Raw genomic sequence first — 17,684 nt, forward strand, 5'->3', positions numbered from 1 at the left:
GGAACGTACCATTAGAGATTATCAATAATTATTTACTATTTCCCAAATTTTAGATTTCTATCAATATTATTTTAAATTATTGAATAAAATATTGTAAAAATGAACGAATTTTTTTCTTATCGCTTTTTAAAAAGGAAGGTGATGGAATAGTTATTTTTGCTAGTGAACATATCTAATAATGCGAACCATTATCAATAGCATTTTTAATGGAATTCCTTTTCTCTTAAAAAGAGAGGGAGGTCTTATAGAAGCATTTTGGTAGATCACTAAAATAAAAACGTTTAAATACGTTTGTAATACATTAAAATCTATAATAAATATTTTCTCTCACTTCCATGGCGAATAATGATATTTGCTACCATGTACTAGCAGATCGTTTTATTACTAATAACAGTATAACGTTTAGATCTGTTAAATAACAATTTAATTATTAAAAAATAGGCTTATTACTCCCGTTGTATTTAAAATTTCAATTTAAATAAAAACTTAATATTTTTAATTTTAGTAAGAAATTATTTTTTAATTTAGCCACGGACAATTGTTAACTATGTAGATTAATCAAAAACGTCACTTTATTTAATAAAATTGATTAATTTATCGAAGAACAGGCTTTAAAATACCACTGCTATTTTCCAAGATTTAGGACACTTTTATAGAGTGCCAGCAGCTTGAAACCCTGCGACGTCACCAATGTTAAACGTCTATTGAGAAAAAACGCGAGTTTTCATGACAACCACTACGGAAGCTACGGCTGTGACGTCCCTAACTTTTAAAAACGCATCAACTGCTAACACTCTATTCAATAGATAAAGCACAGAAAAATTATTCGTAGAACGTGTTGATCAAGTAATTTATATTTCTGTAAAATTAATCGGAAAAACGACGTTTTTTTCGATAAAAAGCTAAAATTTTACGAATAATACATGCTTTTTAATCAAATTTCCGAAATATTAACCGGTAAATTTCTTTGTTTACATTTTTCCCCCGAAAAATCAATTTAATCATGGATAATGATTAACCGTCACCGATCTCTAAATAATTCTGAATGTCTTCTAGCACCATAGTGTTTCTTCAAACACCGTTGCTTAACCTAGAAACAACTCCAATGTTACAGCAAGAGGAGACTGTATATATCCTGTTTGTAAAACGTAGGGGCTGACACACTAAAAAACCGTCACCATTGACTTTCTAACTGGCGATTAAGAAAATTGAAGACCTTCGCCTATTAAAGGATCATTTTGTTTTATTTTTTATTTCTGTGAATGAAATATGTATTTATTTAAATTTATTAAATTTTTATTAAACGGTATATTATGTTTTATATTAATAATAATATTATAATTTTTAAATTATCAGTCGGTCACTTCGTTACTCAAAGAAAACCCAGTCTTTATTAGTTCTCTTATTTCGTGTTTCTTTTATGTAAGTGTGAGAAGTTTATGCTTGCTATGGAAATGTACACCCTAAATGGAGATATCAGATATGTGCCAAAAATCATAATTAATTATGTGTTATAAAATCATATTCTTGTTAAAACATTTTAACACTGGGAATATAAATGCGAACGAGTAAAAACAAGTTGGTGTCTATACATTTAACTATGAAAGTGAACTGTTGCTTGCTAAACGGAGAATAAACCTGCTTTAACAGGTCTGGTCATTTCCTTAATGGATGCAAAAGCTTTATGATCTTACACGTCTTGCATTTTTTGAGCCATCGGAGATTTGTAGCCTTTCCTTATTAAAAATGCCGCCGAATACGTCATAAATGGTTCTTTCGAGACGTGAAAAAAAATATTTCTACGCCGCTTAGAAGAACAGTCGCTAATGTCCGATATAACCAATAGGATGGTTCTAATCTCAGCAATGAAAACTCTGGTTCCCTTCAACAGTTCGTCGAATTCCGCGCTCAAGCTTATATCCATAATTTCGTACAGGCCCTTTGTGTTCAAGACTTGTTGGTAAGCTAACTTTTTTATATCATCCTTGGCGTCCTGAAAGACATAAATATATTTTAATTAAGTTATTTAGGTAAAGTGAAAAGAAAGAAGAAAGTTGCTTGATGTGTACCATTTACCTCTCCCTCGCCCTATTAATTAGAGGAGCCCAAATATCCATTCTTTAGGAAAAGTCGAATTAACTTCAAAATAGCTATATTTTAAATTATCAGTTTAAAAATGTTGGTACGTCAGCCATTGATTTCAGGCACTCTAAACTGCTCCTACAAATCTAATAAAACAAATAAAATTTTAATTAAACAGTTTATTTAGGCCCTTAAATTTTAAGAATTAATTTAATCATAGCACTCTAAGAAAAATAATTGGTTAAAAAATATAAATTAGAAAAAGTTATCCTAAAAAAAGATAAAAACACTACCAAATCTTGTACCAACATGTTGGTGTTAGTATTAACAAAAGTGTAATGTCTGATCCAAGAAGAATTTGCTTGGTTGTTATAATTCAGACCTAGAATGCTTCATATTTAAAATAAACAGCATTATTTTTAATAAAATTGGCGACTAATATAATTTTTTAATATCACATATAAAATTTATTTCATGGTTAATCGCGCACGCCACCTTTGACCCATCACAATGTTTACCATTCTTCATCATATAAAGTAATATTTTAATTAAATTTTATCCTTTTTCCTACACGTTATCCTTAAAAGTTCTGCTTGAGTGATTTCTAACATTTTATTAGGAATATGCAAATATTTGGCCAAATATGATTCATAACTCTACCTGGTTCTTATTTAAATTTTAAAACAAAGCATTTTAAACGTATGTTATTTTTATCTCAGTTTTGTCCTAGTACTGCATTTACAATATTGCAATTCTGTGAATAGAATTCTTTATACGTAGTTATCTTTAGCTTCATACAAAAATCTATCTGCTAGCTGCTTATTGAAAACATATTGACATAATAGAATAAATAATTAAAGCAATGTTGCTAGTCGTGATTTTTGGTATTGATTACTAAAAAGCCTATAATTAAAAATAAAACCACAAATAGAAATTAAAAGATCTAGGCTATTGTTTAAAATGTCGCTTAGCGGGTCAGTTACTTCGTAATAAATCTCTAAGAGTTAGTCACAAAGCTAATGTGTCCTGATATATGAATCAGTACATTTCAGTTAAAGTAAATGCTCTGTTTTTATGTGTCATATGTGGGTTTCTTGTGGTATAAGTAAAATAATTTTAGCATGAGAAAAATTATTCCATTAATAGACGCCTATAGTTAATCTATTTTGTTTTATATTGTGATCAACAAAACATTTTTCTATTGTACATTTTTCCGATCAATTTATTTTGTATATGCATTTTATTCCACTAATATTATTTTGCTCTGGATATTTTATTGAACCACACATTGCTTTTGTTTATTTCGTATTCAACTACATATTTATCTTGTGTTCATTTCTTATTGGTGATTTTTTAATTGAATTAAACATTTTGTGATTGACGTCTTTTTAGAGAAAATAATTAAATAATATTTTCAGCATTTACCATTAGTAAGTAATGAGGTGGTGTGTTACGAGCAACTCTTACGCTTAGTCTGGGCACTGTTGTCACATCGGCAATGCTGTCAAAATACTTAGGTGAATCTGGTAATGTTAGTTTCGACAAAAATTCTCCGTTAAAAATTATCGTTATGAGGTACAAAGGAATAAACCAGAAACTCCAGAATGCTTTGCTCGAGTTATCTATCTTTGTTATTTGGTAACCTGAAAATGGATTTGCATTTGGTTACTTTCTTTTGAAAAATTAATTTCCTCGAATATAATTTGCCCTATCTCAATGAAATGAATGTTGTTACTAAATTTTCGATAAAGAATAACGGTTATATCGACCGCTTTTGAACCGCAAGAGTGACCAAGTATTTTTAGCCGCCCTTTTCCATGTATTTAAAAAGCTTTAATTTTCCCATAACACAGATATAAAGATTATAAAATATTGTTTTCATTGTTTCTCAATTTTAAATAAATACATTTATAAAATAATATTTGAATATTTCAATAAGATTTTTTTTTAAAATCGCTTTAATTAGACACATTTAAGAAAATATATTTTTAAATTTTTTTGGTAAAAATCATTTTTTCCGCAAGTCTCATACAAATTATAAATACTAGCATAAATTCAATAAACCTTTTTACCTTGTAACAATAGAATAGAAGATATTTCAATGGATTCTTTGAAAACATCACCCAGTATGTTCTTTGTAACTTTTGATGTACAAATCTTAATTATAATGATTAAATTTATGCACATAAACACCAGTAGCCATGTCTGTGATTAAAATAGAGAAGTGTTAGAATTAAGTGCCTTTTAAGATGTATCCCGTTAAAACAATTACGAAGAATATTTCTATTTTAAGTAACGAACATTTGTCTCAGAAAATTACCTCCCAAGAGAAGACAGTAACAAAAGCGAAAGAATGAGATTCGTAATGAATAGGTTTTCCCGAGAGTATCACCCAGTTGCTATACGAAAAAGGGAGGGTGTAATCCACGAATCGAAATGCTTTCTCCTCTGGCGACATTGGAAAAAGTGAAATGTCCGATTCCTGAAATCCAAATTTATTTTTATCTCAAATTATTTTTGGCTTAGTTTTTCTTTATGTGAATGGGAAATACGTACCTTCTCCTTATCCAAAATAACTTAACCAGCCCTTACCAAACCTTGAAATAGCTTAACTTTGGGCGTCATCGCGTATTACACAGCACACATTCCCATTAAGTAAAGTTTAACCTAATATTAAGATGCAGCTCGAGACGAAATATCAATCGAAATAAAAACCCTCAAAATCGTTTATTTTTGTTAACGAGTTAAACAATCCTTGTTTAAAAACTGCGAAGAGTATCAATCTTCTGTATTGGGAGTCTACACGCTCTCCGAGCATGGTGGTGCTCAACAAGGGTTTTCTGGATTTTAATTAAGTCCATTTTATTTTACAGAAGCAAAATATTTATTCGGAAAACTTTGAAATGCATTGAATAAAATTTGATAAATATTACTTGAGATTGACAACTAAACAAACAATCGACTTGTGTCCAAGTTCTTGAAACTAAAAAACCAACCACGAGTGCGAATCGTGTTTGCCTTAAAAATGTATTCGTAAAATACAGGCTGGTCTCATTTCAAATTTTGGATTACTTTTATTTTATTTTAAAAAGAGCACGCGGACTTCATTGAAAATCGCGAGTGTAACAAGTTGTGAAGCTTGCCAAAATCTACCTCTCCTCGGAAGAATTTGCCCTTGGGTGTATTAACTACTGGACACGGTACGGTACTCAATGATATTTCGCCATCAAAAGCATCCTCCAAAAAATGTTATCCCAGTGCTATCCCAACCAGTAGATTATTCTTTATTTTAATTATAAATATTACAAATGGTATTGCTTTAAAAAAAATTCCAATATCAATAGAACAAAAAACGAACTTTAGACCCAAAACGTTATTAAATTATCAAAGCAACAAAATGAGAAATAGAAAATACAAAATTTAAATTTATTAGAACGCTCACGAATATATGTGCAAGAAACTATTTTATAGAGAAAAACCAACCCATTGTATTTTAGGTCTTAAACAATCAAATTTATATGGAAAAACAAAAGTTAAAGTGAAAACCAAAACTATAAGTGAAAGCACTTTTAAAAACTGCGTGGACTTATGACGACCACCGAACGAAGCCGATAAAAATCAATGCAAATAAAAAATCTTAGAAATGAAATATCCCCCCATTATCAACAAACAAGAAAAATAACCCATAGAAAAATATATAATAATAACCCAAAAAGTTAATTAAAATACTTAGGAATCAAGAAAAAGTAAATCTAAATACCCACCGTAATAAACATTGTATTCACAGAAATATGCAATAAAAATATACAATAATAACCCAATCAAACAACAAGGTAATTCAAATACTTAGAAATCCAGAAAATGTCAATCCATATACCCGTGGTAATGAAAATTGTAAAAGAAAAAACCAAAAACACTTTACCGTTAACAATTCCCGGCTTATAACGCATACAAAAAACCCTTAACTGAATACTGAAGGCTAAACAACAGCGCATATCTCAAAGTAAATAAAACCAACGTGACCACATTAATGAAAAAGTATCACACATTTGAAGCCGATAAGAAAACACATAAAATAAATTACGAAGCTACGAGTAAAGTAAGCAAACCGAAAAAAGCACGTTGTATCACTTGAAATTGTATTCATAAAGGACCCTTAACGGTTCAAAAGTACCGATAGACCAAAAACTAACTAAGTGGACCACCCACGGGTTCTACCCTTTAACCCTCTTATCTCTGCTGAATGCGCTAAAACAAGATTTGACCTTTAAAATTTCTTACGTAAAAAAATTTAGACTTTAAAAACTATTAATATTCTCTTCTGCTGAGCATATAATTTTCGATGAACCTTAACATGTATCGGTGGTTATATGGTAGAAAACTCGAATGTCATGCAGGAGGGCTCGCGATCGAAAGCCGCCCGATGCGATCGCGAAATGATACTATGGCGTATACCGTGCCATTTGGACGTTGAAACGTTTACCGTAACCCTCAACACTCGGTCCGTCCCAATTGTCGAAGATTCTACACGTACAATCACAATTCGCAAAAGAAAATTATAATACACCCAATGACAAAAAGAGGGCGCTTTTGGAAAAACCTTTTACCTAATTATAAGAAACTGCGTACGCAGTGATTACACTTTGCTCTGAAAATGCGAAAGCGTTCGCAGCCCAGACCGACACCCACACCGACAGACACACACACCCACCGACAGACACGGTGATTGTAAAAGCCCTCCTAGGGGACTGATAAAGTTCTACATCCTTGGTGCAAATGAAAAAAATAAACTGTAGGAAATAAGGAAGTTACGATTGACAATTTAAACTGTAGGAAATAAGGAAGTTATGATTGACAATTAGACTTGTCTTATATTCCTAGTCCAATATTTGCGCTGCAATGGGCTGAGTGTGTGTGAAATATATTCAAGTCTACTTAAGTTAGAAAATTAGATTTATACTTAACGTTTCTCACGAACTGTCCAATTAAACCTGTGGCTTCACTGTCGCTGATAAAGTGTCCAAAATCTAACATTTTCTTGGTGTCTACAAACATTTCCTTTTTGATGCTGTAAATGCCAAATATTGACCACTTTAGGGGCAAGTTCAATCTTTTATCACTTTTGAAGGACTTATTCCTAATAATTATTTTTTTTAATTGAAGAGAAGGTATACCATTTTCGATTTCTTGTTTTCAAACAATTCGAGTTTTTATATAATATTTAATTTGTTTAAAAAACGCAAATCCAAAACGTGAGCGCCATCATTTTAAAGAAACTTTAAACATTAAAATCATTGAATCGATAACGGACTGGCTAATAATTAATGATGTCCCATACGAAAAAGTAAAAGAATACAGGAAGAAAACAGTGAAGTGGCGGAGTGTTTTGCACTTTTGCTTCGCACCAGAGGAGCCGTATTCTTGTGGCACTGGATATAAGCTAAGAACGACGCCTTCTGCGTTTACTTAGCAATTTATCTTCCCACTGGTTAAATGGTTGTTCCCCTCTTTCTCTTCGGTTTTCCCTTTCCATAAAAAATTAATGAATTTATCTGTTATTAAATGTGAAAGGAGCCGTTCGCTCACGTGGCATGAATTGAATGACATCACCTTCCTACGCAAATAAAAGTCACTCGGTGACTTGGGCCCAAGGTGGTGTCTTAGGTATAGTATGGAAGAACAATTTATAATTTTGTTTTCTAAATGGTCAGGATGCACGGATTAAAGATGTATTTTGTAAATCACCGCTTACAGTCGCTACCCGGTGAGCGAAAATAGTGGACTTAGTCAGAGGAAATAATACCCATGTTTTATTAAAACTAAAGACCTTTTAATTTTAAAATTTAATTGCCTTCATCCTTGTACGCATTCTAACCAGAGCACCAAGAATAAAGTCCCTAGCAGACATTAGCCCACGTTGCTGCCATGCGTATTAGCGTAGCTGATTGTTATTACTTAAATGTTTAAAAAGTGTATTTTCTTTATGTTTCTCAGACCAAAAACAAGAACTTTCCAATGAATAGTTGTTTTGCTTAATTGTAAGGTTTAATTAGCTGAAATATACTATTAAATATATAAAACACGAAAAGTATTATTTGAAAATGTTTTTCTTCCAGAAAAACTGATTTTAGTGTTTATCTCCATTTTTTACCACTTGTCCCTTCTCGACTTACGTTATATTCATGCACTTAACAACGGCTTGACATATTCCTTCCATGGCGCCTTCAATTTGCAGCTCTCCATCGTCATAAAAATCCGGCAAGAGCCAATATGGAACCTAAATATTATTAAAGTAAGATATTGTATTTCTTTTTAAACCTTATTAAAATAAAAGCCTTTGGTTTGAGCTACTGGCTAAGAAAATGCTCCTCTAAAACCACAACTTAGGGCTTTGTTAATTAAGTCAACGCTCGAGGACTAGAATATACGAAATTCATAACGACTTTAGTTTGTGGAAATACAAAAGAAGCGCAAATATTTCTTTAAAATAAGATTATAAAAAGGACACGTTATTTTATTAAACTGATATGTAACTCTTTGAAATCTTATACAAAATAACATAAAATATACCCTTGTATAGCCAAATTTCGGATGTGCATAGAAATCAACCATTATCTGATGAAATTATTAATTTCAAAAAACACTTATATTTCCTAAGAAAAAACTTCTTTTAGAATAAACTTGTATTAAACTGTTTAACATATTTAACAATCCTTAAGATCAGTAGACAGAAAATCGGTCTATAGATTTTAAACATCTTATCGTTTTCTGATATTAAACCTCTGATCAAGATGGTCTTAATTGCCATTCGATCTCTCCGATTTATTTTTAAATCGACTCTGACATTGCCTTTATCTCAAAAACTACAAAAGATAGAATTGAAAACATTTCCAGGGTATATTTAGTATCGAAACTTTCAGAAAAATTGAAAAACAAAAATATGTTTTGACTGGTAGGTGATAGAAGAAACGTTCTAATTACGAAATTGTAATTGTCCAATTAAACTTGGTTCGGTTAAAAACGACGTATTTCTCACCAAGATCTTGATCCAAAAAAGAAACAAGTTAGTTACTTAAACTTATTTTATCCAATATTCCAGTGTGTAGCTAATAACGTAAGTAATTATTTTTTCCAAAGCGTTTTATTTTAAATTGAACTTGAAAATTTCAAAATATTATATTACTCTTAACGATGTCTCTGTTTGCTTCTACAAAAATTAATAGCTTCTTTAGAAAACCTCGTATGATTATTCTATAGACTATAGACTTAAAATAAGATTTCGTAAGCAATTCTTAAGATGTTTTTAAAGCCACTCTAAAGGGCATTCTATAGACATTCCACCCTAAATGAGTTCCAAAAACTAATTTGTTGTAAATGATTACTTCTCTATAAGGCCCATAGCCCCATTCAATAGCAACTGTGGAATGCAATGAAGTTGCTCGTTATTTTTAATTTCGCAAATTGAGAAGAAAGTCCTAGTTACGGAGATTAAGATTTCGGTCCATTTCGTTTTGTCTAAGAAGAGTAGAAGACTCTAAATCAACTCTTAAGAGTCACTGTAATAATTTTAAAACTTTATCATGAATTTATAATTTAAAAAAATAAATATCATTGTCTTGTACTGATTCTGGTATAATAATTAAACCATTCAAATTCCCATGAAAATACGTTTTTTAATTTAATTCTTCTTAGAAATTATTAAGCTCATTCTAAGGTATTATGTATTATAAAAAGCTAGGCAAATACCGAAGGCACCACAAGTCCTCGAGCGACGTTTTTTTTTATCTTTACTTAAGGTTTCTGGGTCCTTTACATAATGATAGTAGGCAATTCCTCTTTAAAAATTCTTCAGAATTAGTTTTAGAAAACTTTCCAGTTTCATTTTTAGAATTTTAAATAGAATACACTATAGGGTGGAGAACCACTTTTATCCTCTAAAGAACAATAACTCCTACAATAAACCCGCTGAAATTATCTGGCTGCCTCTCCCCGCTTACCAATTTAGCTTATAAATGCAACTGTTTCACCATACTTACCAAATTAATTCTTACCCAATGTATATTTGTTTTTTACTGTGTAGGAAATTATAAAAATGTTTATTAATAGAAATACTAAAAACGTGTGACTTTCGAAAATAAAATCCAATATATGAAAATATTTAGTGTTTATTTCTTAAATTATATGTTTAACCCGAAATAAGTTCCGATAACTGCAATAGTTTCGAAACGAACACATCTATAATTTTTGTAACAAGAGCTTGTTTAGACTTGTAAATAAAAAATACACTTTACTCGGGTAGTAACTCGAAACTTGGTAATTTGTAAAACAACGCTATATAAACTACTAAAACGGTTTCGCGATAGAGTCGAACGTGGCCGAGGCGTTTTTGCCTTTTTAGGGAGGGGGAAAATATTTAACAAAAATCGGGAAAGAGTCCCTGATTATAAATTATCCATTTTTAATAGACTTTTTATATATTGGATGGTGTAGTGTTTCGCGATTTATACGGCTATATAATTTACTATGAAAAGGTTACGAAAGGGCAACATATTAGGGGATCAAAAAATCTTAATGTATTATCCGACTCTTTTTGAGTGCGTGGGTGTATCTGTCTGCCCCAAGCGGAATGTGTTGCGTCTGGGCTATTGGCAGTTGTTGCGTCTATCTGCTTCGCTGCTACATCGATTTCTACCCTCGACAAGCCACTCCCTCCTTGTATTCTGTTGCAGTCCCGCGAAAGCGTGGGACTACTCCACACCTTCACCTCTTATTCCTAGAATTATCTCACTCAACACAAGGTTGGAAAATATGCGGGCCGCACTATTCGTGCTCCTTTTATTCATTTCAGAGCCGGCAGCGTTTCGACCGAATGCTCATCGCTCTGTTGTAGTTTAATTTAACTGATTTAAAAGATTTCTGTGAGAAGAGCGGATTTCTACCTCCTAGAGGTTTAAAGAAACCTTAATGCGCTCACAGAATGTCGGAATAAGTTTCATTTTTAAATAATTCAAAAAATTGGAACCATTTAAAACAACGCCTGCCTAGCTGAGCTGTACTTAAGAACAGTGCGAATTTACTAAGCCTAACCGATGCCGTGCCACGCCCGACAAGTTTGACAACAGTATTTCCAGTTTCTTACTCTCCCAAAAGACGTAACAAAATGCAGAAGATTTTCAATTAAGTTATGGAATTTAAAGAATTTAAAGTAACATTTAATTATCATCAAGAACTTATACATCTTTTGTGATAAAACTGGACCAGTGACGGTGTAATTTCTTTCACCTAAACTATTTCCATTACTACGTAAATGGAAAGATAATAATATTTCATGCTGGTAATGATTCTGCCCTATTTCAGTGATTCTAATCTATAAATTTAATATGAGCAAGCGGTTTTATGGATTACAATGGGAAAGGGGAACAATATAGGAAAAAATTTCAAAGATAATAATTTTTCTTATACTTATCATGATTTAATAATTTAACCATGATTAAACGTGATTTAATCAACAAAATCGTGATTAAATTGAATTCAATCAAAATAATCACGATTAAATCAGATTTAATCTTTCGAGGGGTACGTCGTTAATCAAGGAAGTGAACTGCCCTCGCTTTTCTGTTTGCCTTAGTTTTGGTTTACTTTAATACCACATTTTCCACTATTCGTTCAAGCAGTTCCATCCTTCTAATTCTAAATTGTTCACCTGTGTAATATTATTGGTTTTTGTGACATTTTTCCGCTCCCAATGTCCAAATTGATTTTATGGAAATGGTACCGTTAGCCAAAAATTGCTTGGCACGTACATGTAGCCTCGTATGATCATCTTTGTAATTGAGCAGATCCTGAGTGCTTAATTTCCAATATGAAAAAGTCGTCAATTTGATTTCCGCGACTCCCATTGGCCCCGGATCGTAACTAATTTTACTTTTTTTACCATTGTATTTTATATCTGGCCGATTTTTAATAAAGTCTACATCCGACTCGTTATACTATCGTTTACAGCATTCAATGAAATGGGTACCGGCGTCTTTCTTACTCGAAGGAATCGCCCCAAAGAAGAAGGAATATGGCACTAAATCCGTAGGTGATTCACGTTTTAGATGTGTGTTCCCGAGTAGTGGAACAAGTTTCCTTCCGAAAATACGTTTGGTGAATTACATGTTCCTTTTCACTCTGATTGAATTTCCTACGAAATGGTCTCGCTCATACCGAACTTCACATTACCGGCTGTTTCGTGGTATTGGTGTCCGGTAGTTACGGTATACATAAACAACACTGAGATTAAACCTTTGGCATCGGGAAATTTTTTTATAAACGCCATTGGTATTTGATATCATAATTTCGGCTTTTCCGCGGCCTTTCTAACGATAACGTTTTTTTATTTAATAAAATATTTTGTAATTCTTATATATATTTTATTGCATTGATCTTATGTATAGATATATTTGCAAAGTACCTTGTTTATTTAAAATATTACGCGATGTCGGCAAAAATCATGAAACATAAGGTCCGACGAATATTGCGCGTTCATTTATTATTGTTTCGTAATTCTGGACAGGTGAGAAATATGTTATTACTTAAACATTTAATTAACGAACCAGTAACGGCTCGCAGAGATATAAGAGCTATTCAGCCCATAAAAAGTCGTTTTGAAAATCAATCTCAATTTAAAGAAATTATTCGCGAAATAAACCCAGAAAGGATTTATTTAAACGACGGAAAACCCCTAAAACCGCTTACGGGTAATTCCCACGATGTGTTTACCGATTCGATAATGGCAATTTTATCTCGTATTAAAATAAATCAAACCGACTCTTATAAAAACAACGATTGGAGTTAATAAACCAGAGCTCTTTTTTCAATAAGTTCAAGAATTAGATTAATCGATTACTTACGAAGGTTATAAAACTAAATATAAAAATATAAAATAAATTTTGAATAAAGTTTAATGTACGTGATACGTATTTTCAGTTTGGACATTTTTTAGGGATAAATGATATTTTCATCCACCCTATTAAACCGATCTGTGGCTATAGCTGTTTGTAAGCCGACAGGAAGAGTTGACAAATCTATGTCACTCGTGAAACCATTTAAATGGTTTCCTCCCATAATTTAATTTTACGGATTGGTTTAGATTTATAATAAAGAGTAAATAAATATTAATTAATTAATTGTGTCTTCAAAACCTATCGCGTTTCGTTTCAGCCGGGACCAACGCTCATGGGGAGGGGGGGCATGATTTGTCGTTAAAATAAGCAATGGTTAAATGTACCATTGCCCAAATATCATCAGTTATTAGTAATACCATAAGTAATATAGAACACATAAGTGTAACACTCAGACTGGGAATGACAATCAATTATTGGAATCTCGGTTTCGCGATTATTTTAGTAATAGAGTGAGGGGAGTCTACTAGCTTATCTTTTAGCGGAAATCTTCGGCTTAAATAGTGGTCTATGGAGTGCAAGTCCACTGGAAATTTGCAATAAACCAATTAACTTTTTGGGAAGTAACGGGGTCGAAGGTTGAAAATAAGTTAGTTATCATTCGCAGTTTAATTTTTTAATTGGCCCTCTTGAAATGTTTTGGAGAGATTGATCCGCTACAAATTTAGGCGACTTATTTTATAAATCTTTCGTATACGGGTATTATATAGAAGCATCTGGCGTTATAGGCCAGCGGTTCCCAATTTGTTTTTGCTATGGAACCCTAAATTATCCACCTAATTCTGGCGGAACCCCAACTCATTTTTTTTACTTATCTTAAAAGACTCTTGACACAAACATAGATGGGCGCGCTGCGAATTCTCGGAACCCCTGTGACCCTTTCGCGGAACCCCAGGGTTCCGCGGAACACCTTTTGGGAACCGCTGTTATAGGCTATCTCGACTAAAGGGCCCGTCATATTTACCACGTGACACTATGAGTGTATCCGCGCTTAAATATAGATTCAATTTGGCGTCTTATAGTGTCCATCTTGTCTCGATTAGCGTATCGTTTATTTTACATCCCAAATTGGGTAATATTTCTTTTCGCGGCTCCGGCAGTGGAAAATTATCGGAAATATAAATGATTCCAGACATAGGGCGAGGTTTAAGGGGAAGCATTGTGAAAGTTTAAAAAACGTGACGTGTTTGCGCTTGTTAATCTAGAGTTCTATAGCTCGGATTACTAAGAACTCTTCGGTTTTGTAATCACGAGGTCTGGTTCTAAAAAACGTTCGAACCGAATTTGGATATCGCTAATGGTTATTTAAATAATTGTACTTAAATTTGGATGAAATGCGCTTACAAGCTATCACAAAACACCGTTTATCTCGTAAATGGCTAAATATAACCTCACGAGATCTTTTGTATCGTGATTAGCACAGTTCAAACTATAATTGTTCGAAGGCAATTGGATTCCATCGTTTAGTTAATTATTAATTTAACTTGAAAAAGTACCTAAAATTAAATATATTTGGCTGAATTGTTTAAATACTTTGAAAGTCGATATTACTCTCAAATTTATAGTACATTTTATGAAACATGTATTCTTTCATGTGTAAAAATAATTATTCAATTATCTTAAATAGATATTTAAATAATGAGCATAAAACTTGAACAATAATGCTGATACATATCAACTTCGCGCCTGGTATTCTAGAAAACCGTTCACACTAGAGCTTTGGGAAAGGTTTTAAGCTCATCTGGAAGTTTCTATTTTAAATTTGTTCGAGGCGAATTTTAAATCTAAGACTTTGTAAATTTTTTATATGATGACAAAATTAAGCAATATTTAACATATTTCGTCATCATTTTTAATATACTTCATTACTACGAAAATCTTTTAGTTTCATACGCTTCGTAAATTTAACCTTACTTTATTGAATAGAAAAAAATTAAAAAAAAACTATTATATTTTGGTAACTAAACACATTATCTAAAAATATTAGAATTTGATAAGTTTTCCTATACTCGGATCTGCACGCGGGGGCTACCTAGAGGTCGTTTTCCAAACTAACGAGAAATAAAGAAAAAAAATGTGTAGATGGCAGCTTGAAGGTTTTCGAAGTGGGTTTTTTTATTTTAAATGGTGAATGGTACTACTATAGAAGCCTCACGGAGGTTTTTGGTAGTAACGGTAGTAGAGTAGAAAAACGGACACACTTCTTTCCTCCCCCTGAAAACTATGACCCCTTCTTTGGCGGACCGCGATTAGCTACACTTGTCCATCAAATCTACTCTCCCCTCCGCTTAGCCTTTCTTCATTTGTGTTATTTCATATTGGGGCTCTCTACCAGTTTCAGTCTATGTTTTCAGGGAGCTCTAAAGCGTTCGCGCTACTCTCTCAAAACGTCCTTATTTCACCCAGTTTCCCATTTTTGAAATTATTAGAGTATACGCTACTTTCATAAACTAATCTGATAACTATTAAAGTTGTTGTCAGATCATTTTGATAATTATACTGTAGCCGCGTTCACACTAGAGACTTTGGAAAAGTTTTGGAAAGGTTTCAAAAGCTAAATTTTTAAAAAATGTATGTCAAGAGAATTTATCGTTTGCTTGTTAATCCAGCTGATACCAAAATTTTACAATTTGACTTTTTGAATCCGTTTCAAAGCGTTTCCAAAGTCTCTAGTGTGAACGCGGCCTAAGACTCTTAAACTTTTAATCGAATATTTCGATAATTTAACCCTATAGAAGTTGAATAAATTGTTTAATTCGACGTATAATTTGGAATGTTAATTCTAGTATTAATAAATATTTCTGAGAAGTTCACAGGCTACCAGACAATAGTTCTTAGTGAGAACTATTGTCTGGAAGCGTTTTGTTACGTTTGGAATTTTTTAGTAACTTAATATTTAAAATTGTAACATTTTGTGGTCCCTGTCGTAAAAAGTAAGAGAGGTTAAAAGTAACGTAAGAGATACTTTCAAATGTTTCAATTAAGAAGGCCCTCGAGAAGATCACGGTATTTTATAGAAAGGTTGATAGCCAGCCCTTTTTCTTGGAAATATTTGGGGGATTATAGAGTAAAAGTGCTTTTGTTCAGGTCCTTTGTCTATTGTTAGGCGACTACTCGTCTTCTTAAGCCTTATGGCCTTTACGGGGAGGAATGGAAAGTTTTGGAAGGGGTCCGAATAGATATGAGTGTGCATAAAGTAGTAGCCAATTATTTTTAAGCCGTCATTGCCGACGCCATTTAGATGTGAAAACCTCTGTGCCAACAAGAGTCGTGTCTTGTAGGCGCCAACTCTCTGATGCAAGGTATCAGGGTTTTAGGGGTATTACAGAAATTAAACATCTCGGTCAAGCTTAAGATTATACCCCTTGAAGCACTGGTTGCTAAAAAGCGCCCCCCGCCCTCGTTTTGTTTCCCGAAATAAAGTGGCTGTAAAGTTTATCTCGCTCTAAATGGTTTTTACACACAATCCTAAGGATTTTTGTGTATTAGTCTGTGACCAATAAATTGGGCACGTTGAAACGCGACCACTTGTTTAGTATTTAAAAGTAGATAAGGAGCCCAATACCCGGCCCGGTCAACTCAGGTTTTGCCACTTATATTTTATATATGTAAATAAGGTATTAATTATTAAAGTGATTATGTTTAGCTAAGTAATATTTAAGATTTGTAGCTCTGGCTCGATAGCATTGTATTCCCCATTGACGTCACTGGCTCGAATGGTTAGTTTTGCCCCGGGAGGAAACCGTCCCGTAGAAGCCGGAAATTGATGCGCGTATTAAAAAGTGCAATATTTTGGAACCTCTTGACCGCGATTGTGAAACGCCCGGAAACGAGACCGCTCCCCCTTGGCATGTAAGCCGGGGTCACGAGCGAAAGAGTAGTTAGTAAGAATCGGACTCGAAAGCCATCGGTCACGATCGAAAAGTGAAAATATTGTCGCAGCCGAAAACAGTTTCAAAAAGAGTTGCAGAGTAGCCGTCATGATGAGTTCGTAGCTTTGAACGTCCGATGACCGTAGTGCCCAGCCGAAATACCGGAGCGCCTTCGTCAAGCTCATCGCGGGAGCCGAATCTCGTATCGCCAGCCACCACGCATTGAGGACCGCCACAGTGCACGTCCGCCCGTCAAGCTCCGCCGCCCTGGAGCCACCGCTCTTCGTGAGTAACTTATGGTAACGCATTAACTTAACGCCGACGCTAAAGCCAATAGAGTTCAAAAATAGAGCATTCGTTGCTAAAATAGTGAACTAAGTGCTTTAGAGCGTCGCGCAGTTTTGATTGGTACCATTCGCGATAATCCCCTTTTAATCCATAAACGTGCCAGAGCGTAGTTAGAATTGTTTAATTATAATTAGTAATAGTATTAATTTTAGTGTGTAATCATTAGTTCATAATAACCGTATTCCTTTAATAAAAGTGTTCATTGATTTATCTGAATCCGTTGTAATCTTTAATAATATTTAAGGCCTACAATTAACCGTCATAAATAGATAATCAGAGTGTGTAATTCGTTAGACCATTTTTAATATTTCTTTAATTATTTTGCTGACGGTATTGACTGAGTTGGCTGGGGTGGAATTATTGGATCCCAACCATAAAATCGTCACAAGTCTCACGTAATAAAGTTTTCAAATCGGAGCCCAAGAAGTTGGGAATT

Source organism: Leiobunum rupestre, chromosome 2 (assembly GCF_980474605.1).
Source record: "Leiobunum rupestre chromosome 2, qqLeiRupe1.1.hap1, whole genome shotgun sequence".
Taxonomy (NCBI): domain Eukaryota; kingdom Metazoa; phylum Arthropoda; class Arachnida; order Opiliones; family Sclerosomatidae; genus Leiobunum; species Leiobunum rupestre.